At 42.5% G+C, this 23,657-nt stretch overlaps 1 long non-coding RNA gene across 1 annotated transcript; it reads right to left on the bottom strand.

The window, feature by feature from the left end:
• LOC139074948 (uncharacterized) lies at positions 1–19,623 on the bottom strand. The gene is made up of 2 exons (XR_011524978.1): positions 19,514–19,623; positions 1–602 (listed from the first exon to the last, which is right to left on the bottom strand). It is a non-coding gene; the product is annotated as an uncharacterized lncRNA (long non-coding RNA).
• Positions 19,624–23,657: the final 4,034 nt, after the last annotated feature.

Genomic DNA, 23,657 nt, shown 5'->3' with positions numbered 1-23,657 from the left:
AGAGTTATTGTTTTATTATAAAAATAGACACAGACATAAACTATCATTTATCAAGGGCCTGCTGTGTCCAAAGCATTGTACAAAAGGTTTCCACATACATAGCTTCATTTAATTCTCAGAACAAGCCTTCAGCATTTTAGAGATGGCCGTGCAGAGAATCAGCACCATTAAGCCACATGCCCAGGCCACAGACCCAGTAGCAGGATCAAAATTTGAACCAAGTCTATTGGATTCTAATCTCAGTGTCCTTTCAAGTTCACAGAACCTTGTGAAAGATGACCTCCACAGAGTGGCCCAGAACACAGCAGAGACAAGTAGAAACAGGTGTTCACCTCACGGAGTAGAGGCTTCCGAGAGGAGGCACAAAATTCTGGGGCAGTGCGCCGCTCCAGGCCTGCTGCCCCCCTGGAAGCCTGAAGGGCAGCCCCCAGGAAGGAGGGTGACCACACGCTGCTCATCAGCGAAAAGAGGCATTGTCACGAAGTCTCCAGTCAATGCCAGTGACCTGTCTTCCAACCGAAGTTGCACCGTGTCCCAGCTGTGGCTGTTCGGTTGACACTGTTTCAGGTATTAGCTCCGGGCGAGGAGCGGAGGAGGACACCCTTTAAAGGAAAACAAACCACAAGCACATGGTAATTTTCCCATCCTAAGCAGAGACTTTTGAAGTCAACCTGCCCTTTAGCGATGTTTTCCACTTGGCTAGATTTAATGGTGCTTATGTATTTCCAACCTGCTTTCCCAGCCAAACTTACAGGATAGAGTAAATCTCCGATGATGATATGTAGCCACATTAAAAGTTTTCCGTGCACAGTCACCCAAAGTAAAGCTCCATCTAAACATTACCTTCAGCTGATTCGACTTCAGTGCCTTCTGTCTGGCTCCTAGTGCCTCCCGGGAACATTTGATATGGGTGGTAATCGAATTCTCTACTGTGAGAGCGAATGCGAGAGGTCCTGGTTTGTTCCACGAGCAGGAGGAGCATGTCCATGTGGAAACATGGGGCCTGAACGCCTCTTCCTCTCGGGACTCTTTCATTCCCACTGTGGCTGAAACCACGACCCTGTCCCTCAGGAGCACCGCGATCTATCCTCTGCCTTCTTTTCCAAGCTCTAGTCCTAATGCAGACTCAAGTCTCTTTCCTTGGTTTCCCTTTTTATATAATACAGAGAACAGTATGGACTTCATAAAAGGCAGTTCAAGAAGCACAGGCACGACATGGGATTCCCTCCCGGTTCCCCTTGTGACTTGAATGGAGACACGTGGACTGTGATCACCCTACAACTGTCTTCTGGCTCTCACTGTCCCTTTAAACTTGATTTCATGGGATAATCTTGCCCTAGGTGAGGATTTTCCTGGCTGGCCGGTCCTTGCTTTCTCTGTTCACTCTTATACAATAGAACATCTAGAAATTCCTTTAAATCACAAACACAGACTGGGTCAGAAACTAAAATGTTCACACCACAATTTAAATAGAGGCTTCAAACTTGGCTCAAACCCTGTAGGAAGAAAGGGGGCAGAGTGGTCAGTTCCCTGAAATTTCTCTTCGCGCTGCTTCCCCACTGCATCCCTCCACCCCACCCCCTACCCCGCCACTTCCCACCCTTGCAGCTTCAGCCTCTGGGACCTGCTACTCAGAGCAGGAAGGGGCAAGAAGGGTATTCCTTGAACTAGTTCTGGTGTGATCTGCCTTTTTGTTATCTGGGTCTGTTCAGATGTTAACATTGTTGCTTTGTCCTCTGGGGTGCTTTAGAAGGCTGTGTGGCTCCTTGACCTGGGAACTGGAGTAGAGGTGTCTATTCTGGGCATCCAGCGGTGGTCCTCCAGCCTCTTTCTGCTGAGACTCCTTGTCTCTTTGGGCAGCCTGGTTGATAAAGACCCAAGACAACCCCACAGCAGCTGTCTCTGCAGTGTCACCCACGTCTGCTCCATGGAATAATCACATTCCCCGAGGCCCTACAGACCCTTTGCTGGCCAGTCCCAATGCCATCCTGCCCAGGCTCCACCACCAAGGCAGATGGTCAGACCTCCCCTCCCCCTGGGATATCTTGGATTGAGAGTCTGGCACAGTCCGTGACCCACTTTCCCGTTCTCATGGGAGCGTCAGCCTCCTGTGTCTCCTGAAAGCAAGGAACACATTTGGAAGCTCTGAATGGTGCTTTGAAGGCTCTTTTCCTCACCTCTTCTGGGGGGAGACTCAGCACGACAGCCGCCCTTTGTAAGGATATCTCTTCAAAATATTCCCATCACACCTCACCCTGCCTCTCTGGAGACTATGTACCTGCTAAGCCATAGAACAGGGTCTTCTTGTTTCCTTTTAGACAACTGCATATGCAGATTTACTTCACATTCAATTTAGAAGGGAAAGCTCTCAATTGTCACGAAGTGGAAACCAAGGCAGGAAGCATCATTCTGCTTTCCTGTTCCACTGTTCTTCACTTTTCCTGGGAAAGTTGCCACCTTGCCTGGCATGACGAAAAGTTCTCCAGACACCGAATCCTTTGAGAAAGAGTCCAAAAGGAAGACTCTATCCTAAGTCCCAGCCAGATCCCTCTCCATCAATCTACTTTCGGACCTGAGCTACAAGCCTCTCCCTCATCAATCTGGGAGTTGACACTGTGGCACTCCATGAGAAGCAAACCGTATGATAGGAATGAAATGCAAAATGTAGATTTAAGAGAGGTTCTAAACAGTCTGCAGATGGGAAAGCAACAGAAGCTAGCTGCAAGAAGGAGAAGGAACCCCCTGAGAAACAGAATGCCAGGAATGAAGAAGTCTGCCCTGCTAGTCTAACCTGATTGCCAGAGGCCACGGTACCAGAAAAAGAAGAGCTGCAGGTTACGAGAAACACTGCATCTCTAACCGTCAGCACAAAACAGGCCACAGGGTCCCATCTACTCCTTCTCTTCACCCCAACATCAAAATAAATAAACAATGAGAAAGGAGGACCGGGGCCAGCCTCATGACCTAGTGGTTAAGTTTGGTGTGCTTGGCTTTAGCAGCCTGGGTTCAGTTCCTGTGTGCAAGATATACTGCTCATCAGCAGCCATGCTGTGAGGGCAACCCACATTCAGAATAGAGGAAGACTGACACAGATGTTAGCTCAGGGCAAATCTTCCTCAGCAAAAGAGAATTAAAAAAAGAAAACAAAAAGAAAGGGGGATCATTTCCCTGCAAGCCAACGAGAAAGTTCAATCAATGTTGGAGATGTGGAGACAGGTGGAGGTAGAAGGACAGGCAGCATTGTCAAAGCCAGAAAATTCAGAGTTTAGCGGTAGATCAGCATCCTCTTGTAGATGGCCTGAGTAAGGATGGTGAACCAGTCAGAGACAAAGCCTGCAGCAGGAACTACCTGTGAGACAGCCATCCTCTCCCCTCTTGTGTGCACCCAAAAACTACAAGAGGTGTGTGGCAAGGCCATCCTGCTTGACAAGTGATGGCTATTGTTCCAGCAGACTTAGGGACAAACATTGAAAATGACCTTAACTGGCATCCAGAAGCTTGTAGGGCCTCGCAGAATAAATACATCCTAACCTCAACATAGCATCTACAAATATACCATTCACTGGACAAGAATTATACATGTAAAGTAATAGGGGGGCAGGGTGGTCAGCAGTGGGCACTGGCTCAGCTACTCAGTGGTTGATGATCTCATGCAGTGGTTCTGAAATCAAAAGTAACGTCATGGGACTTTCAAAAGATAAATGTGTCCTGGGCCCCATACCTGGAGTTCTGAGACAAGGGTTTGGGATGAGTCCCGGACAGATAGAGATTATAAAAAGCTGAGCAAATGAGGCTGGTTCGCATCCCTGGTGGAGGCCACTAGTTTAAGTCTTGGACAGGTTTGGACTTCTTTTCTACTTTCTCCAGCTGCCTCTGTCTGACTGTGACCACTTGATTTTCTTTGAACACATCAATAGGAGAAGGCTAAGAAATGGAAAAAGCTGAAAACACCAGGCAGTACTCAGCTTCTTGTAAGTGGTTCAGATAAGGTTTCAGTGGCTGAGGATGCTGAAACCAATGATTCAAGATCTACATGTTGTGAGTGCATTTCCACAGTCTGTCTACCAAATATAACCAGCACTCTAAGTCCATGACGGAAAAAAATTTAAAAGGTTGAGTTCAAACCACTGTGCTATTTGGAAATGTCAATTGATGAGCAATGAGTTACAAAGTGATTGTTTTAGAAAGAAAAGGAGGTATACACTTTTTCTTCTTCCATCGAATCTATATAAGTGGAAATATTCTAAGTTTTCTGGAATTGGACCACGGGTAGCAAGAGTCGCATTTTGTTTTTGTAAGGGAGCAATTGCTCAGAAAGCTGGGGCAGTGAGCCATTTTGGAAAAGCAGGCCTGAATCTGAATTACCAATAGAATATCTGCCTGGATTGCAAGGACATCTCCACCACAAATCCTGACATCATTTGGCACTTGGATTTAGACAGCTTGGAAATCTGTGCCGTATCAGAATGACAAAGCCCAGCTTCTTGGTGTGACCTGGGGCCTTGCCAACTAGCGATTCCTGTGGTTCTGGAGACAGTCCTTCTGCCTAGGAGTCAATTTACTGGAATTTGATATTTATGTGAAACGGCAACCTGGTTATATTTACTCAGTCTATTCAAATTGAGGGGAAAGCAGATCTCCTGCAGAGACCAAATATTTGGCTCCAAGAAGACACGAGAAATAAGCAGACCAAAAAGACAAATTGGATGCGACGTGCTCTGGAGTCAGATGGACCGTGATTCACTTCCTTAACACCTGGCTAAGTTACTCAACCAAGAGTCTCAGTTTCCCTCATGAGGAAACAAAGACTGCTCACGAAAATTCCATGTGTTCTCCCACGCACTTGACAGGGATACACTACTGCCATCTCCTCCCCTCTGATATTAGTCATGGCCAGGTGACATGCTTGGCCAATGACATTGAGCACAAGAGACCCATGTGGCTTCTGGATGGGGGCTCTCGGCCGGGTTGTTACTCGCTCTGCTCTTTCCCTGTGCCCCGAGACTGGCAAGAGTAGCTACTCTGTTACCTGGATCCTGTGGTGAGGAAACTTGAGAGAAAAGCTGCCAGTTCAACAACAATCAGACATGTAGCATGAGTGAGTAAGAAACTCGTTATAGCTGCTAAGATTGGAGGGGTATTTGTTATCAAGCATAACTTAGCCAATCCTGCCTGATACAAGGCTCAGGTAGATTTCAAGGGTGTAGAGGAGAATTAAAGGACGCCAAGTCTGCAAAGCTCCTCCAGTGTGTTTGGCATATAGCAGATGATTAATTTACTCAAACTAAAAATGTAGATGAAGACACTACTATGTACTAGACGCTGGGGACACACTGACACATACGACAGAAAGTCGTCTCTGCTCTCTTCTGTTTACTGTCTAGAGTTGATCATCACTGGTACCCATTGCCATTGCTGTTTGTTGATCACGGGCTCTATTTGCATAAGTGGTGGAGCAAGCAGTTTATCTGCACTGTTGTACAGGAGCATTTAAGAATACATCAAAATGCACACTGGCTGCCACATCTTAAGAGCTAAAATCACACTGGAGTTTGTATAAGGCACAATATTTTTGTGGAGAATTGAGTCAATATTGTGTTTTGCAAAAGAATGTTGATAATAGCTGTATTTCTTTTTCACATGCTATCTTCTAGACTCTGTGCTGAATGTTTTCCACACATTATCTCATTTAATAGAATCCTCACAAGGAAGCCGTGAGACTGGTATTATTATGCCCATTTTATAGATGAGAAAATTGAGGTTTAGAGACTAAATTACTTATCCAAGCATTCAGAACTGATAAGTGGCAGAATCAGAATTTGAATCCAAATCTGATACAAAAAGATACAAGTCACAGGCCTATGACCAGAAAGAAAAAGAGGTATACTGCCATTGTTTCCTATACAGGCACACTTTAAAAATAGGCTTGAAATTCAACTACTGCCTCTTTTGCAAAAAGTCTATCACACAAGGGTTGCATTGGTTTGGCTGGGTGTATCTCTGTTATTTTGTTCTTGTGGGAAACCTCACTGTCAGTCTTGACAAACTGGTCTTTGCACAAAGGTAGAGAATGGTGCTGGATACTGTGCTTGTCAGTGCTAAGGGAAAAACTCGGCTCTGGTAAAATTCCCCTGAGGTCAGTTGCTTATGACCACAGTGAGGAAGGTGAATCTCTGAAGGTCCAGGATAGTTCAATAAGGCTATCACTGCTCCCTCAGCCCTCTCCACCCTCAAGGTGTCTGGAATGCCCCCATCCAAGAACTGGAGCAGGATGGACGCCGAGAAATGATCCTGATGCCAAGAGATGATCCTGATGCTATTTGCTATTTAGCCCATGCATGACTCAGAGTAGGCGCTGTCAGAGCCTCGTCTCCTTGAGATCCCAGTGTCATCTGTACTAGGTGGTTTCATTCTGGGAGAAAGACAGCCACCAGCAGGGTTCTAGAAACATTATTTTCTTTCCTTGTTTGACTGACAGGAGCGAGGTGACAGGAACAGTGGGCTTTCACGTAAAATGATGCCTCTGCCTCCATGTTATTCCAACAGTGGAGCTGCGAGTGTGACACTCACAATAACTCATCACGTCCAAAACAGAGCTCATTATCTCTGCCTGCAAGCTGCCTCCTCCTCCCTCCCCGGCGTCCCCGCTCCCAGTTAACAGCTTCACCATGCGCTGAGTCACCCAGCTGGAGAGTTAATAAGCAGACAGGAAGGAGAGGAAAGGCCTTGGGAGGTGGAATTAGGAGAGCAGGATTTAATCGGTGTCTTCACGATGGACAGCCTTTGGGCAATTTCCCTAACCTCTCAGAGCGTCAGCTTCCCCTCACTCAGGAGTTGGGATGATTATAATAATAACCCGACTGTCTAGGATTTCCGCTGTCCACCCTTGCTTCGGGGTGCTTTTCCTGCTTTGCCTGGTGATTTCTTTAACTGCAGTGACCCACCTTTGCCTTCCAGGTCTGGGCACCAGGGCTCCCTCAATCAGCCTGTCTTTAGCTATTGGTCTGGGGCACTTCCGAGGGACCAGCTTGTATGTCCAACTTTCCCACTCATTCAAGTCCTTTCACTCCTCTGTAGCCATGTAAACTACTTTTAATAAAATGCATTGATTTTCTGGTTATAGAGATAATATACATTTTTGTTAAAAATGAAACTATACAAAAGTATAAAGAACAGAATAAAAGCATTACATGACACAACACGTCAGCGAGAGCCACAGGCTCTATTTTGTGAGAAGCCCTTCCTGTATACACTTATGAAGACTTCAAAATTCCCAGCCCTGGGACAGGCGCATCCTAACTGCAGGGAGCGGTCTGTGAGGAGGCAGGGGCAAGAGGGACGGCAGTGGGAGCTGGTTTCTGTTGGCTGAGGAGATTCAGGGCTGCTCCCACGGGCACCAGAGTCCCGAGCAACTTCAGGGAACAGCAGGGAAAATTACTTCGGGCCCTGATGATGACCCTCACCCTTCCCAAAGCAGAATCCTTACATAGATTGAATGTCCAGAAGAAACTCACTTCAGACAAAGACAAACTGTAACAGAAAACGGATCAAGAGAGGAGTGATATGAAAACTAAACCAGACAATCGGAGGCAAGAAGCAGGAGAAAATAGCCCACGAGAAATGCTTAGAGGAAAAATGTGGTCTTCGAGCAGAGAAATAGTGTCACTGTAGTTTCACTCATTAAAGAACGTTTTAATGAAGCGCTTAAAAATATAAAGCTCAAGGCAGAAATAGAAGCACGTAGAGAATATAGCAAGACAACAGAATGAGATGAAGCATAAGCTGCAGGAGGAAGTGAGCAAGGAGGAAGTAGTGGAGAAATGTAACACTTCTAGAAATACAAGCTACATTAAAGACAGCACAAAGAAGAATTAGAACGGTTGAAAGCATAGCAATTATTATGGAGGAAAGAGTTGAGAAAAGCAAGTGAAATTAAACAGAAATGAATGTAAAATAAAAACGAAAGTATATACAATATATATGTATATTCTACAAATGCACTTATATAATATCTATATCATCTATCTATAACACCGTCTATCTTAAATCTATCTATGTACCTATAACCTACCTACATATCTATGGAGAGAATAAAGTCAAAAGTGTTAGAACCTGCCATAATTGTTGTCCTCAATAAGAAACTAAAACAATTAAACAAAATTTATATTTTAAAATTTAATTCAAGGTAAGAATCTCAAAGAAATCTTCAAGGTAAGGGGTGGTGACTCCAATCATTTTATACCCAGTAGAACTTTTGTTAAAGTATGAAGGCAGAAGAAAACCATTTTAGTGCTGGCCTAAGGATAAACATACAGATCAATGGAATAGAATTGGGAGTCTAGAACTATGCTCTCACATTTACTTTTAATTGATTTTCGACAATGGTACCAAAACAATTTAATGGCAGAAAGAGTGGTCTTTTGAACAAATGGTGTTGGGAAAACAGGCTATCCAAATGCAAAAGATGAAGTTGGACCGCTGCCTCATAGCATATACAAAAATTACCTCAAAATGGATCAAAAACTTAAATGTAACAGGTAAACTTATAAAACTCTTAGAAGAAAACATAGAAGTAAATCTTCATGACATTAAATTAGGCAACAGTTTCTTAGATGTAACTCCAAAAGCACAAGTAACAAAAAGAAAAATAGATAAATTGGACTTCATCCAAATTAAAAATTTTTGTGCTTCAAAGGACACCATCAAGAAAGTAAAAAATAACCCATGAATGGGAGAAAATATTTACAAATAGTTTACCTAACAAGGTAATTATATCTAGAATATGTAAAAAAAACTCCAACAAAACAATAATAAAAGATGAATAATATGGTTTAAAAATAGGGAAAGGATATGAATAGACATTCTCCAAAGAAGATATATGAATGGACAGCGAGCACAGAAAAAGATACTTAACATCATTAGCCATCAAGGAAATGCAAATCAAAACCACAATAAGATACCACTTCATAGCCACTAGGGTGGCAATAACAAAGAGAGAGATAATAAGTGCTGGTGAGGATGTGGAGAAGTTGGAACTGTTGTGCATTGCTGATGGGAGTGGTACAGCCTCTGAGGAAAACAGTTTGGCAGTTCCTCGAAATGTTAAACAAAGAATTACCATATGTCCCAGCAATTTCACTCCTAGGTATATTCCCAAGATAGATCAAAATGTACGTCCACACGAATAACTTGTACAGTCACACGCTACGTAATGACATTTCAATCAATGACAAACCATAACGGTAGTGCCATACAGCCTAGGTGTGCAGTAGGCTATACAATCTAGGTTTGTGCAAGTATACTCTATGATGTTCACACAAAAACAAAATTGCCTAACACGTTTCTCAGAACATATTCCTGTCGTAAAGCAACACGTGACTGTACATAAATGTTTGTAGCAGCATTTTTCAAAATAACCAGAAGCGGAACCACTGTTAACGTCTATCAACTGAGGAATAGATAAACAAAATGTGGTGAGTCCATACAATGCAATATTATTCCACATAAAAAGGAATGAAGTTCCAACACAGGCTACAACAAGGATGAACTTTGAAAACACTATGCTAAGTGAAAGAAGCCAGCCACACAGGACCACATACTGCATGATTTCACTTGTGTGAAATGTCCAGAATAGGCAAATCTATTTGGATTTTACATATATCAGTTGCTTCCTAGGGCCAGGGAGGAATGTGAGGAGAATGGTGAGCGACTGCTAACGGATACCAGAGTCCTTTTTGGAGTGATAAAAGTGTTCAAAAATCGATTGTGGTAATAGTTGCACAACTCTGTGGATATACTAATAAGCGTTGAATTGTACAACTTAAATGAGAGAATTGTGTGGTATGTGAATTGCAGCTCAATAAAGCTGTTACAGGAAAAAAAAAAGAAAACTATTTTAAAGTGTATAAGAATTGAGAGAACACAAATCCCATAGGATCTTGTTAAAGAAATGCTAGATGATAAACCTCAGCCAACCAAGAAATGAACAGTAACACTATGGTAAACAGACTGGCTGTAAACATCGAATCAATCTAACTGTGGGACTAAGCTAAACGAAGTTGTGGTTTCAAAGCAGTGCGTAAGCATTGCAGATTATAATACACTGAATAAAATAAGAATCTCTGGGTCCATACTGACGTGAACAAACAAATGGAGAAGACAAAGCTCTACCTTATAGTAAAATTCAAACTAATAAGCAAAAGGAATGATGGAAATAGAAAATCACCATTTGGCAGTCATCACAGTGGTCGTTGGATGTGGCGAACCTATGGTCATTGATTCAGACAGATGTTGACTCAGGCTTACTAAGGCAGGTGGGTGGTAGTTTGATGATGTACATAATGTTGGCATGATCTCAGAATATACTCTTACAAATAACAACCAGTTACAACGGGGAAGAATGATGTCATTATGGTAGAGAAACCTGGCATATACCAGCATGACCAGGTGATCAAGGTTAACATCCCCACCGGTGGGTAGTATGGGTTCACATCCTGTACCCCTAACGAGTACAGACTCATTTTCATGATATTGCTACCAGGAATGCACAAACTGGATCTGATCCTGGGGAGACATCACACAGACCCATGCTGAGGGTCATCTGACAGCATGTGAGGCCCGTACTCTTTAAAATTCTGAGGACATGAGAGATAGAAAAGATAAGGAGCTGTTCCAGGTGGGCGGGGACTAGCAGATAAGACAACTAAATACAATGCATGTTCCTAAATGGCATCCTGGACCGTAAAGAAAAGAAAGAGGCATAGTTAAGACAGTAGGCAAAATTTGAATGGCACCTATGGATTGGACGGTAATGTGGCAAAAATGTTGACTTCCTGACTTGAACGCTAGTACAGTGATTGTGTAGGAGAGTATCTTTGTTTTATGGAATGCTGTAGATACTAAACTATGTACAAATGAAGGGATATCACGTCTATAGCTCGCTCTCAAATAATGAAGGGAAAGACGTGTGTGTGGGGGGGAGGGAGAGAGAGAGAGATGTAAAGAGAGGGACAGTGGAGATACAGACCAATGCAATGAACTGTTAACAGCTGGGCAAGATGGAGGAAGGGGATAAGGGAGTTCTTTCAACTGTACTTGTAACTCTTCTCTAAGTTTGTAATTACTTCAAAATAAATTATTTTTAAAAAGTGCAATATAAACATTGCAAACTCTGAAAATGTGAAAATGGTGGTTTTATTGACAGACGAAAGGTTGTTCTGAACCTTTGAACATGCTATTCCTTCTTCCTGGAATGCTCTCACTCCACGTTTGAAATGACGGATTCTCCTGAGTCATTCATGTCTCTGCCCAAATGTCCTCAGGAGAGCAGGTCCCTGACCATCATCATCCCTGTTTCCTTGGAGGCACTCCTTACCAGCTGGCATCATACTGGATATTTAGATTTCTAACACTGCATCTGTCGGGCTTATTGTGCTACTATGTCACCTCTTCATTTCTGACCCAGGAGGCCATCAGGAACATGCACTGCAGGTAGCTGTCATGTCTCTTCCATCTCCTTCAAACTTGGCACCTAGAAAAGTGTCTGGCACATGGTAGGTGCTCATTAAATATCTTTTATTGTTGAAAAGTTGGGTGGGGAAGGAAGAGAGAAAATGGAAGATTAAATACTCTGATTTTTTTTCTTTTTATAGCCAGGGGGGCTAACAGGTAAAATTTAGGGGAAAAACTGCCAGACAGTCTGTGTCACGTGTAGCAATTTGCATAAGAAAGAGACTAAGAAGTAGGAGCCGAGGCTCCAGGTGCACAAGGCTGCAAAGGGTTAGAGCCCCTCCATGCTTGTGGACTGTGAAAGAGGGGCACTCACATTTCCCACACACCCTTTAACATCAAAGAGAATGTCTGGCTGACCCCATGACATTTTAGGGCAGAATATCATAGTTGTGAAATTCATAGGTCTTAGAATCAGACTGCCTGTGTTCGAATCCCAGCTCAGCCATTTATTAGCTGTGTGATGTTGGGAAAATTACCTAACCTCTCCCATGGTTTATTCATCTGTGAAATGGAGATGATGTTAGTACCCTATCTCATAGAGATGTTGTGAGGAGTAAATAAAAAGGAAGCTGCCTAGAATGGTGCTTGGTACAGAATAAGTGTTGGCTATGATTATTGTCAAAAGACTTGAATCTTTTGGTTAATCTCTGCTAATCACACCACTATGTGGTCACTGACTTGCAAGTGTTAAATAGACCCCCTTCTTTCCTCTAAGTATGAAGTGATTCCAGGACTTGAAAAGAAGTATGAGCTATGCTCAATGCGCCCTTTGACATTGGTTCGTGTGGAGATTGGTACATGTCCACTTTCTTTTCCTTTTTCCTTTTACTCCTGGGCACACAGGGAGGAGTATGTGGCTAAGTTCTGCACAGCAGGACGTGGACAGAGTGATGCACACTGTGTGATGTTCTCTCTTCTCTTCATGTTTGGCCAGCTGCAAAACAGCCAGTGGGTAACTCTGGGGCCTGAGGGGATGGTAGAGTCTGGGTCCCAGAATGACCCCACTCCCCCATGCTGGGCTGCAGTCTGGGTGAGGAATAACCCTTTATGTGTCTAAGCCCCTGAGTTTGGGGATGGTTTGCTAGAGCACTTAGCCTGACCTGTCTGAGAAATGCATAGCATTAGGCAAAGGGAGGAGTTGAGGAAAAGCAGTGGAGGGAAGAGGATGGAAAGTCGGGAGGGTCAGCCTCCGACAAAGGAAATTCAGACTGATTGAAATAGAACAGAGACACCAAAGACACAGAATAAAACCTTTACAACAGTTGAGTTCAGATAGCTGGGCTTGGAGAATTGGAGATGAGAAGGAGGGAAGTATGTTAAGAGGAAAATAGAAAGGCTATCAGAGTGGGAAACCCTGTAAGCCTCTGAGCTGATGGAGACAGACTGGAGGTCAGCTATGCAAAGCTCTTCGGGTTTCAACAATAGTGGGCTACTCTAGCTAGAGGGCGTTATCTTCTGCTGGTGAATGCCTGGGCTGGGAAGACAAGCAGGCCGCTCCAACAAGACTGAGTCTGAAAGCCATGGCCCCCTTCCATATGTTGGGAAAACACTCTTAGGGATTCCACTCTATCTTAAAATCACATTTGCCCCATTCCTCTGTTAGTGCCAGCAAGACAATTAATGAATCTAAGAGCTAATATCTATTTCCAACTACAAATGTGTATCGATCGCTTTCTGTGTGAGAGACACTGTTCCAGGTTCTTTGAGAAAACAGAAAAAGTATAAGAAATATTTTCAATCTTTGAGACTCTCACATTCTTCTCAGGAAGACAGCACTGACAGATGGGAGAACGAAAAGTACGAGAATAAAGGAGTCATGGTTGTGTGTGTCACACTGTAAGGGCAATATTTTGTGTTTATTATTAGTGAGGGATTCTATTGATCATGCCCACCTCCAAACTATGGGAGGTTAGAGCAGGTCGTTTTACTGCTGTTTTGAAGAGGAGCTGCCAAATCTTCTTGGAGAAGTAGTAGTGAGGACTTTGGAAACGAAGGCTGAAGCATGTGCCTGCCCTAGAGGACAGGACAGTTGAGGTTCTGTCGTGTCAGTGACAGAAAACAGTAAATATGAACAGGTCACAAGGTGGTTGCTCAGACCAGTCTTGGGAACTTGGCCCAAGTTCTTTTGTACAGGTTAACTGTTTACTCATGGAAAAAGCCAGTCTTCCCTTGGGAGTTATTAATCAGCTGAGAACATGGTTAATAGAATATCCCTCCCCCTTTTGGCAAAATTAGGGAAATGATGGGGAAAACAGGAGAATTAAAAGACCAAAGTTGTACAATCAGGTCGAAAAGCTGGTGAGGGATGGGGGACACTGTCAGTAGCAAAACCAAGAAAACTTTAACAGCTGCCGGAAGGCCTTCTCCAGCCTCCCCGGACCCAGACCGAGAAAGGGAGGGGCTTGGCAGTTGGGCTCCAAGGGACTTTGTGGTGGTGCTGCACGTCCAGGGGGCTGTGAATGTGTCACACACACTAACTTCTCTTCACAGAGGCGGAGGGTCTTAGGGTTTATGAGTAGAGTTCAAGAGCAGAGCTGGTCAAATAGCTAATTCATTCCCAAAGTCTCCATAGAGACTAGAGCATCAAGCAAGGAGACCAAATCCACAAGCTGAAAAGATGCAAAGACCAAAGGAAAGCCAGGGAAAAAGTGAAAAATAGGTCAAATTGAAATGAATTTGGGGCGTGGAGGGGACGACAGAGATGGGGAGCCCCAAGCAACTCCAACAAGAAGAGCTAGATGAGCCTTCACCCTGTGGCCACAGACACAGAATATCTAGGTAGGTTGGAATGAGTAATGATGGATGGATAGATTTTCTAATCTCCCAGGGAAGGTGATCAGAAAAGCAAAGATCACAATTGCTCAACATTATCCAAGTCTTAACTTTACTGCTTCCCCTCTAAAGCTTATGAAAGTGAGGTTGATGGTCATTTCCACCTCACATTCTTTTAGTGGGAATTCTTCTCTTTTAACTTTTCTTGATGATTTTTAAAAAAATTTTATTGAGTTTATGATAGTTTATAACTTTGTGAAATTTCAGCTTCAATGGGAATCCTTATTATTCAGTTCAACTCCCCAAATATTTCTTGAGAGCCTACAGTCGTCAAGGCACTGTTCTAGGCTCCAAGGACACAGCAGTTAACAGAATAGGAAATCGCTGCACTGTCAAGGAGTTTATATTCCTCCTGTTGGGAGATAGATAATAAGCTAATTTATACATAAAGGATATGCCAGGTGGCAATCATTGCTAAGGAAAAAAAGAAATGAGGGCCAAGTGGATAAATGTTCATACAGATAATACAGGAACATTTAAATAGTGATAAAACAAGACACGGAAGAGAGTGGGCATATACTTTTATGAGGAAGTTAGGCTAAGCAGAACTCTGCGCTTGAGTAAGAAATTGAACTCTGAGCTTCCTGACAAGCAAAGAAAAAAGTAAAACACATTGAATTAAATAGCTTAGATTATGTGACTATGTACATACATTTCACATATGTGACTATTATATATATATAATTTTTTTTCAGATAAAGTGTTTTTGCAGCACCAAACTCCAAAAGGAATTTATCTCAATAATTCTTTCAAATCCCTTATGTTCAGAGAATAGAAAGGCATTAGCTTTCAGAGTTGTGGGCCAAGAATTTACGGATGAGGTGGGACAGGAAGCGGTGACTTCCCCGGAGGAGTGCTGGGAAGGAGCTTTCTGCCACGTCGAGCTGGCTTTGACTAGCCTCTCTCAGCCTCAGTGACCTCCTGTGATTTCCTGCGGTGGATCTTTTCCAAAGCACAGACTGTTAAACCCTATTGTGCTGCTTTGACATCTGGAACAAATCCTTTTGTCATACACCATCAGACTTTAAACAAATAAGAGCTAATGAGTTATCCAGACACCATGATTTTGCCTCGACCAATAATTACTCTGTTCACTCAAGGGTAGTGTGGAGGTACGGGCAGGAAGCTCTCTCCCGTCCCACCTTGCATTAGAATTCATTTGCTCTGACAAATACCTGGCTTGTCCGATGTTTACAATGTAACATTTATTTTGCCAGGCCTGCCCTATATATCATCCTGTCCAGCAGCTCTACACCATAATGGTGTGGAAAGAGACTTTGTTTTGGAGCCAAGCCCAGCGGAGTTTCAATCCCAGTTCTCTCAATCACTATCTGAGAGAGCAAGGGCAAGGTGTTGGTGCTCTCTAGGCCTCAGTTTCCTCACCTATAAACTGGAGGTAAAAATGTGTACCCCAGAGGGTGTGATTACACAAGAGCTTAATGCAATATCTGGTGCAGAGTAGAATATCAATAAACATTAGTTCCTATCCTATCCTCAAAACCTTTTTACTTCATGTGCCCTTTGAAAGAATGGTCAATATTTTTTTTTTAAAATAGGACCTATCAATGTAAGTTCACTTGGGTGATGGTGGTTTGTTATTTTTAATTTAAACCCTGTTAATCAGTGTAGTGTGGCCTTCTTCCCTCTACCTGATGCCTCTCCAAAGTCTTTTGCCCCTTGGGTATCTAAAGAAGAGATGTGAGAAGCCTGAAATAAAAGAAAGTTGACAACGTGGAGAAAGGGTATTTGGGATAAAAGTGTGTGCACGCTGCTTCTCAGGCTGGCCCCCAGGGGATTAGGCCAATGGATGGTGGCAAACTGTCCAGTCTCTGGGAACAAGGAGGATGGGGAGGGCGAGACCATGGCTCCACGGATTTCTGAAGATGACCCCACCCCAGACAAGCAGGCCTGCCTCCAGCTGCAGTAGCCACAGCTGTTAGAAGCCATTGGCACCAGTCTGAGAGGAAGTAAACCAAGGATGGGGCACCTGGAGAAACAGGTGAGTACGGGTGGGAGATCAAAACATCATCTTATTATACTAAATAATATATATAATATAATATACATTATTATACCAAATATGTTCACCAAATAATGCAATCACTGGCTATTGTCAGGCTAGGTCTCTCTCGTTTTCTCATCATAAGAAAATGCTGATAAGTCTCATGGAATACACACTCCCAATCCCCACTCCTATCCAATGTTGAGAAACAACAAAATATATTCCGCAGAAGCTAACGAAAGTTGTTACCTGCCCCAACCCCAGACAAGGCCTCTTTCTGTTTAGTCAGCTTGCTCGCTGACTCTCCTTCGCCTTGTCTGGCAGGTAGGAATATACTCTACCACCCAGACCACAAACTCAGGAGTTTGGAGTTATCCTTCCAGCAGACTTGGTTTTACCCTGGGAGAAGCATGCCCGGGTGTAGGATCAGTCCAGATAGTGGGGTAGGTTTTCAAGGTAGCCTCAGAAAGCACTAGGACGACAAAAATAAGAGTTACACTACATAATGGGTACACTCAAAGAAAATGTAAGCGAGGCTTTTGGAAGAATTCTCCATCCTGACAATTGAGGCTAAAAGATGTGAGGACAGGAAGAAAACCTTGCCCATGAAACTGATTTATTTCCTGAAGTGGAAAAAAATTAGTAATTTATTAGTAATTTTTTTCTTCTAAATTAAGACCAAATGGATACTTACTAAGTAATGACAAAAGATACAGAAAATAACTAAAACTAAAATGCTGTATTGGAAATATATTAGTTGCAAATGTTTAGGCTATGGACCTTCTCCCAAGAGAAATGAGTACGCAATATTTTTCATTCAATTTCAGGAGATTCTGAGACTCTCAAAAACTTATGCTTGCCGTATAATATGGTAGAACCACTCTGGAAAGCAGTTTGGCAGTTTCTTAAAATATTAAAAGGACTCATGCCATATGATCCATAGATATTTACCCAAAATAAATGAAACCATATGGCCATAAAAAGATTCGTATGCAAATGTTCACAACAGCTTGATTTGTAATAGCCAGAAGCTTGAATCAACCCAAATGTCCAACAGCAAGTGAACGGATAAACAAACTAGGATTTATCCATATAACGGAATATTACTCAGCAATAAAAGGGAACAAACTATTGCTACGTCTGTAAAATGCAAGCATCTCAAAACAATTATGCTGAGCGAACTATACTGTATGTTTTCATTTATTTAAAATTCTGAAAAATCCAAACTAATCTATAGTGACAGAAGGATCAGTGGTTGCCTGCCAAGGAGTCAGGGGTTTGGGAATGAGGCATTACAAAGAGGCACAGGAAAATTGAGGGGTGATGGAGATGTTCACTATCTTGATTGTGGTGATAGTTTCATAGGTATATATACATGCCCAAACTTACCAAATTGTACACTTTAACTGTGTACAGTTTATTATATGTCAATAATTCCTCAATATAGCTGTTAAAAACATGATACTGCACAATACCATCCAGTGTGGAATAAAATCTGCATAATCATCCACTTCTGATAGCACACATATTTATCACCTATATGGAAAACAATTTTGCAGATGCATCATAAATTGTTACTATTATTGTTATTACAATATGGATGAAATATGAAAGAATCAGTGCAAACAGGCGATGATCAGGCAGTTTGTGGCAGGTGGTACTATTCCCTGATTTGTCTTTTAGAGAAAGGCATGCTTGGAGATGCTACAGACTCACCTATCAGAGAGCGTCTGGCTCCGTTGAGTGCAACATCTAATGTCAACCATTTGGTTAATGTTATCTTCAATCGCCAGATTTCCATGTAGTTTTTGACTGACCCTTTGTTACTTGTGTCTGAAACAGAGCAGCTAAGTTCTTTAATTATTCCTTTAGGAGCAGTTAATGCATTCCAAGTGTGTACTAAGCCTGGGAAAGTGATTGATTGCCTCTGGTTAATACTTTTATACTCAAGGTTAATTATTGTTTTCTGATAATATTTTTTACTCATTAGCATCCTTTAATAAACAAGCATTGGTTAGTTAAGTGGAAAAACCATTAATATGAGAGCTACAGTGTCAACAAAGGGTCAACCTACTAAATTCTTGATCATAGACAACAGAGGCAGACCCTATAAGATGAAAATGCTTATCTTGAGTGCCTTCTCTTTAACTAAATGATATAATAAATATACTGTAAACAGCCCAGAGCTTACTATTTCAGCAAGACTGAATAACCATGGAGAAGGCAGGGCAAAGAAAGTTGGGTACAAAGAAGATGGAGAGTGGACGGGAGGGTAGTATACCTGATTTCTCATGGAATGTGATGAATTAGGCACAGAAACCTGCAGTAAAGGAAAGAAGAAAGAGAATGCAAAGATTTCTGGCACTTCACAGACCTTCTCTGAGCCTTAAATTTTAATGCCGTCCTTACAAGATGATGTGTTCCTTCTTATGGAAGGGAGATGAGAACATGCAAACTTCACATGAGGACTAGGCTGGCTTTCTGATGATTGAATTCTACAGAAATCAATAAAGATGCATTTCACAGTCTGGAGCTATTTCAGGGAGTCCTTCAAAGGTGAGCAGAGAACTGGTGCATCCCTTGAAGAGGGTTAAAAGGGAGCAAAGCAAAGCTACAGACATTAAACTAAATTCAGGTAGGAAATTCTGATACCATAACACAAAGCAATAGATGCAATTAATAAAGAATGAAAATCGTGCAACTACTAAGAACAACAGAACTCTAAAGATGCTGATAACACCATTCCACATGGCTCCCTCCTGCTTTGCTTTAAACAGTTATTTACTAACCACCAACAGTGATCGCAGTGTGATGTTAGGTAGCAAATTTCAGGGAGAGAGAGTGAGACGGAAAAAAAGGGATTTGACAGTCATGGTTCATCTTGTCACTCTCCCGATGAAAAATGGTTGTTGGCCCTTCATTGCTTAAAACAAAATGAACAAACGCCTTAGCAGTGTAAAAATATATTCATATTCTGTCTCCGATTCACCCATTTCTCAACATACATCTTTCTCCACTTTCTAGTCTATGGACTTGATATATTAGGATGGTACATACCAATTTACCTAGTACCAAGTATTAGGTCACAATACTAAATATTACTTCCCTTAATCCTAGTTGCTATGACAAAAACCCCCAATATTTCAGTGACTCAACGTAAAAACTCACCTGAGCACTTGAACAGTTCATTCACTGAGTCCAGCAAGGATATATCTGGTTGAGTGGCTCTCTGGACAGTTGTCCTCTAAGTAGTGACTCAACTCATGCTCCTTCCATTTGGATTGTCCATTGTCTTCTAGAACCTCCTTACAGCCTTCTATTCTCTTGACTCCCTGGCCAAGAGAGAGCAAGTGGATGGTCTTGCAGAAGATTTTAGGGGCCAGGCCTGGAGGTGGAGTACATCACTCTCATCCACATTCCATTGGCCAAAACTAGTCAGTCACATGAGTCCACCTAAATGTGAAGGGATCTATCAGTTGTGTGTTGCTATATAACAAACCACCCCAAAGCTTAGCTCAAGTCTTTAGCTCACAATTCTGTGGGTTGGCAATTTACACCAGACTTCACTGGACTGACCCATACATCTTTGGTTAGATTCTGCCTCTGGTGGTTGACTGTCTGTTGGCTGAAACAGCAGGGGTGACTTGGCCATGAATCTCTTATCCTCCACCAGGCTAGCACAGGCTTGTTCCGTAGCAGTTCAGAGTTCTAAGAACAGCAAGAGAGCAAGTTCCGGTGTAGAAATGCTGTTCAAATCTCTGCTATGTCATGTTTGCTATTGGCTCATTGGTCAAAGCAAGAGTTATGGGTTGAAACCTTGGGGGACTCTGGGATTGGGTGAATGAATTTTATGCGTGGGATCTGAATCTTTGGAGGCTGGAGGCTGAACTGTGGTAGGCAGTTATCACCCTAGAATCGATCATATCCTGACTACTATTACAAACTGCTCTGCTCTCTCTACTCTTGCTGCCTACCACACATGCTCCACCCTAAAGCCAGCTTCACACTTTATAAACAGCTTTATGGAGATACAATGCACATACCATACAATTCTCTCATTTAAAGTGTACAATTTAAAGGCTTTTAATAACTTCAGGGTTGTGCATCCATTGTCAGAATCCGTTGTAGAACATTGTTTTCACTACTCTGAAAGAAACCCAATACTGTTCAGCCATCATCCCCAACCCCTCAAGGTGCCCCACAGACCTTGCAGAACACACAAATCTTGTTATATTTTCCTGCCTAAGCCCTTTCAATGACTTCTTATCATCCCACTGCTCTTCTGATAAAAGTGCAAATCCTTATGCTGTTTGTTCCGAATTTACCTGTCCAGGTTCATCTTGTGCTTGCTCCTCTTGCTCATTGCCCTCTGTGACCAATGATCTCCTTTCAGTTCCCCACATGCTAGGCTTTGTTTTTGCTCAGGGCCTTTGCATGTGCTGTGCCCGCTACATGCACTACGATTTGCTCCACCCTTAGTTTAGCTAACTCCTACTTCACCGTTGGGTTTAGCTGAAGTGACATGTCCTTAGAGAAGCCTTTCATGACCTAATTCCCCTGTCTATAGACTCCTCTACTGTTCTTTCTCAGAGCATCTTGTATTTTTTATTCTTAGCATTTATCACCATTTTAAACTATACATTTATTTGTTTGGTTACTTGACTAAAGTTTTTCCTCTACTAGATTTACAGTGTCCATAGATGTAGGGACTGTGGCTTTTTCTTTCCATTTCCAGGACAGCATCTGGAGCATGGTGGAAACCCAACAAATATTTACCAAAAAGGGAATGAATTTATGAATGAATGAAGTAATCCAAATAGTAAAAAGCTAAAGTGTAGTGCTCAAGAACTTCAAAATGTTCATGGCCTCTAAACAAGTAATAGCATTTCTAGGATTCTATCTTAAGAAAATAATCCTAAATAAGGGACAAAGTGTAATTTTTAATGGTAGCAGTTAAAGACCCCATGAATGTCCAATCATAATGAAAAGGTTACATAACTCATAGTGTAGTCATTCAATGGAACATTAAGCAGATATTAAAATTCAGGAAATAATGTAAAATCGATGTGATACATTGATTGGTATAATAACATCAAAACATTTAAGATTTAATAGAAAGCTAAAAAGCAAGATAGTATATAATTTTAGTAATAAGACAAATACCCATAGAAGAGTTCCATTAAAAAGCTGAGCACAAAACACAAACATTAACAGTTCTTACCTGTGGTGGGTGCAGCAATAATTATTTATTTTTGTTTTAATCTTTACTTCCCTTATTTTTAAAATTTTCTTTAATGAGTAATTATTGCTTTTATGGTAAACATTACCCAAGAAATAAATAAACATTACCCAAGAAAAGGCACTAAATAAAGTGTTTGCCAGAGTGAGAATGGTCACCGGGAGCTGAGGACTGGAGGTGGGGCAGCAAGGATGGCGGATCTGCCTGTTACCTGTCCCTGGCTGAGGAGCCACGTGTGCGCACAACTCCATCTTTGACGGTTTCCTGTGTAATGATGGCATGCCAGGTGGCCCCACCTGCCTCTGTGCTCAGAGATGCATTCTCAGTGGTGGTGGCACATTTCCTCTGAATCATCACACTGTCCTTCTGTCCCTTGTTATTAAAATGACTGGCTTTCTGATGAGTAGACTGGAGATGAGGGCACCAGGCTGAGCAGGACTGCCACTAGCACCTTCATGCTAATTAGAAAAAGATACCCTTGGTGGGCAGACACATCCCAGAGCCAGGAGGGGAATGTGGTGAGCAGACCCCAGGCTGGATTTCAGCACACTCTCCGTCCCCGGGTTGCTTCCGCTAGCCCATCCCCGCAGGGAGCAACCCCTCTCTAACACCCATTTATCTGGGTAAAATAAAAACTAGTTATTATTGAGGACAATGAGCTCAGCTGGAGTTCAACAAACCAAGGTGAGATGTTCATTCCCACGCCATCGTTTTTACATAACTCTGGGTGCCTGCACACAGATATTTTACTGCACTTAGATGGAAAGATTCTAGAAGGCAGAGGAGACTTTATCAGAAGCTTAAATCCCATAAACTTAGATCAGAGTACTACACAAACATTCCTAGTTGGTTGTCAAAATACTTCATAATTACCACTTATGCAAAGAGCAAGAAGGAGTCAATTCATAGCATATAAACACTGGAAGGAAATTTTTTAAAACAATCTAGTGTATTTGATAATAAAGAAGACTAAAGATTTCAGGACAATTATAGTAGTAATAACATGAAAATGGTGATAAATAATGATAATAACAATAGTAACAAAATAACGAAAGAGCCTAAAGGGTGAAGGGAGAATAAGGAGACTTAACAAGTAAACAGGACATGTGGTCCTAGATTGGATCCTGTACCAGAAAGAGAACAGTTGGAAAAGTTTTAATAAGATCTGTAGATTAGAAAATAGTGTTGTATCCATGCTGATGTCCTGAATCTTGATAACCATACTGCGGTTATGTTAGATGCAGTATGTGGACAATCTGGATCAAGAGGGTTTGCAAATTCTTTTTACTATATTTGCATCTTTTAAAAAAATCTGAAAGCAAGTAACAAAACGCGCACGCACACGCACACATTCCTAGTCCCTCCACGTCGTTTTATAGGTGAGGACACCGAGAATCTAAGTCACTGGCTCAGAGTCAGACAGAAAGTAGGCAGTGACAGAAGAACACTCTCCTCTGCCTCTCCATGCAGGTCCACCATCTGCCACGCGTTGGGCCAACAAAGCCCCAAGGACGGAAGGAGGCTCTTGGAAAATAACCCTCAGTTGTTCTTTTCAGCAACTTTGGTCTTCTCAGTGTGGTCAGGCTTGGGTTAAAGACTCCAGAAGCACGGGAGGCAGGGTGTGAGCCAGTACTGTTCTTATCCAGGGCTCAGGCACAAAGTGGTATTACGTTCACCTCTGAAGACCAGGTCCCTCAAGGTGTTGGGGTTTTAGGAAGTCCAGAGACTACTGACATCCTTGCTGCCCGAGAGAAGCCCTCAGAGAGGTTGTGGGGAGAAGGTCACAGCAAGGTCGTTGCGCAGTGGTCTTTATAGTGCTCAGCAGAGTGTCTAGGGGATCCCAGAGCTGGAGGCAGAACTGGGTTCTGCCATATGCTTTCAAGGATTTTGCTGCCAACTGGTGCGGAATTCAATTCACTATACAGAATGGTAGCTCTTGCTCTCCATCCAGAAGTGAATACTTATGCTAGATAGATAGCAAATGAGGGGTCCTGAGTTGACTCTCCATGCTTGGAGCTGTAGAAGGCCAGGCAGCCTTATCCAGTTCAGATCATGGTACCCGCATCCTGATAT

This window comes from Equus przewalskii, chromosome 12, assembly GCF_037783145.1.
Source record: "Equus przewalskii isolate Varuska chromosome 12, EquPr2, whole genome shotgun sequence".
NCBI classification, from domain to species: domain Eukaryota; kingdom Metazoa; phylum Chordata; class Mammalia; order Perissodactyla; family Equidae; genus Equus; species Equus przewalskii.
The sequence above is the reverse complement of the archived record's forward strand: the minus strand, read 5'-3'. Positions and strand labels throughout refer to the sequence as shown.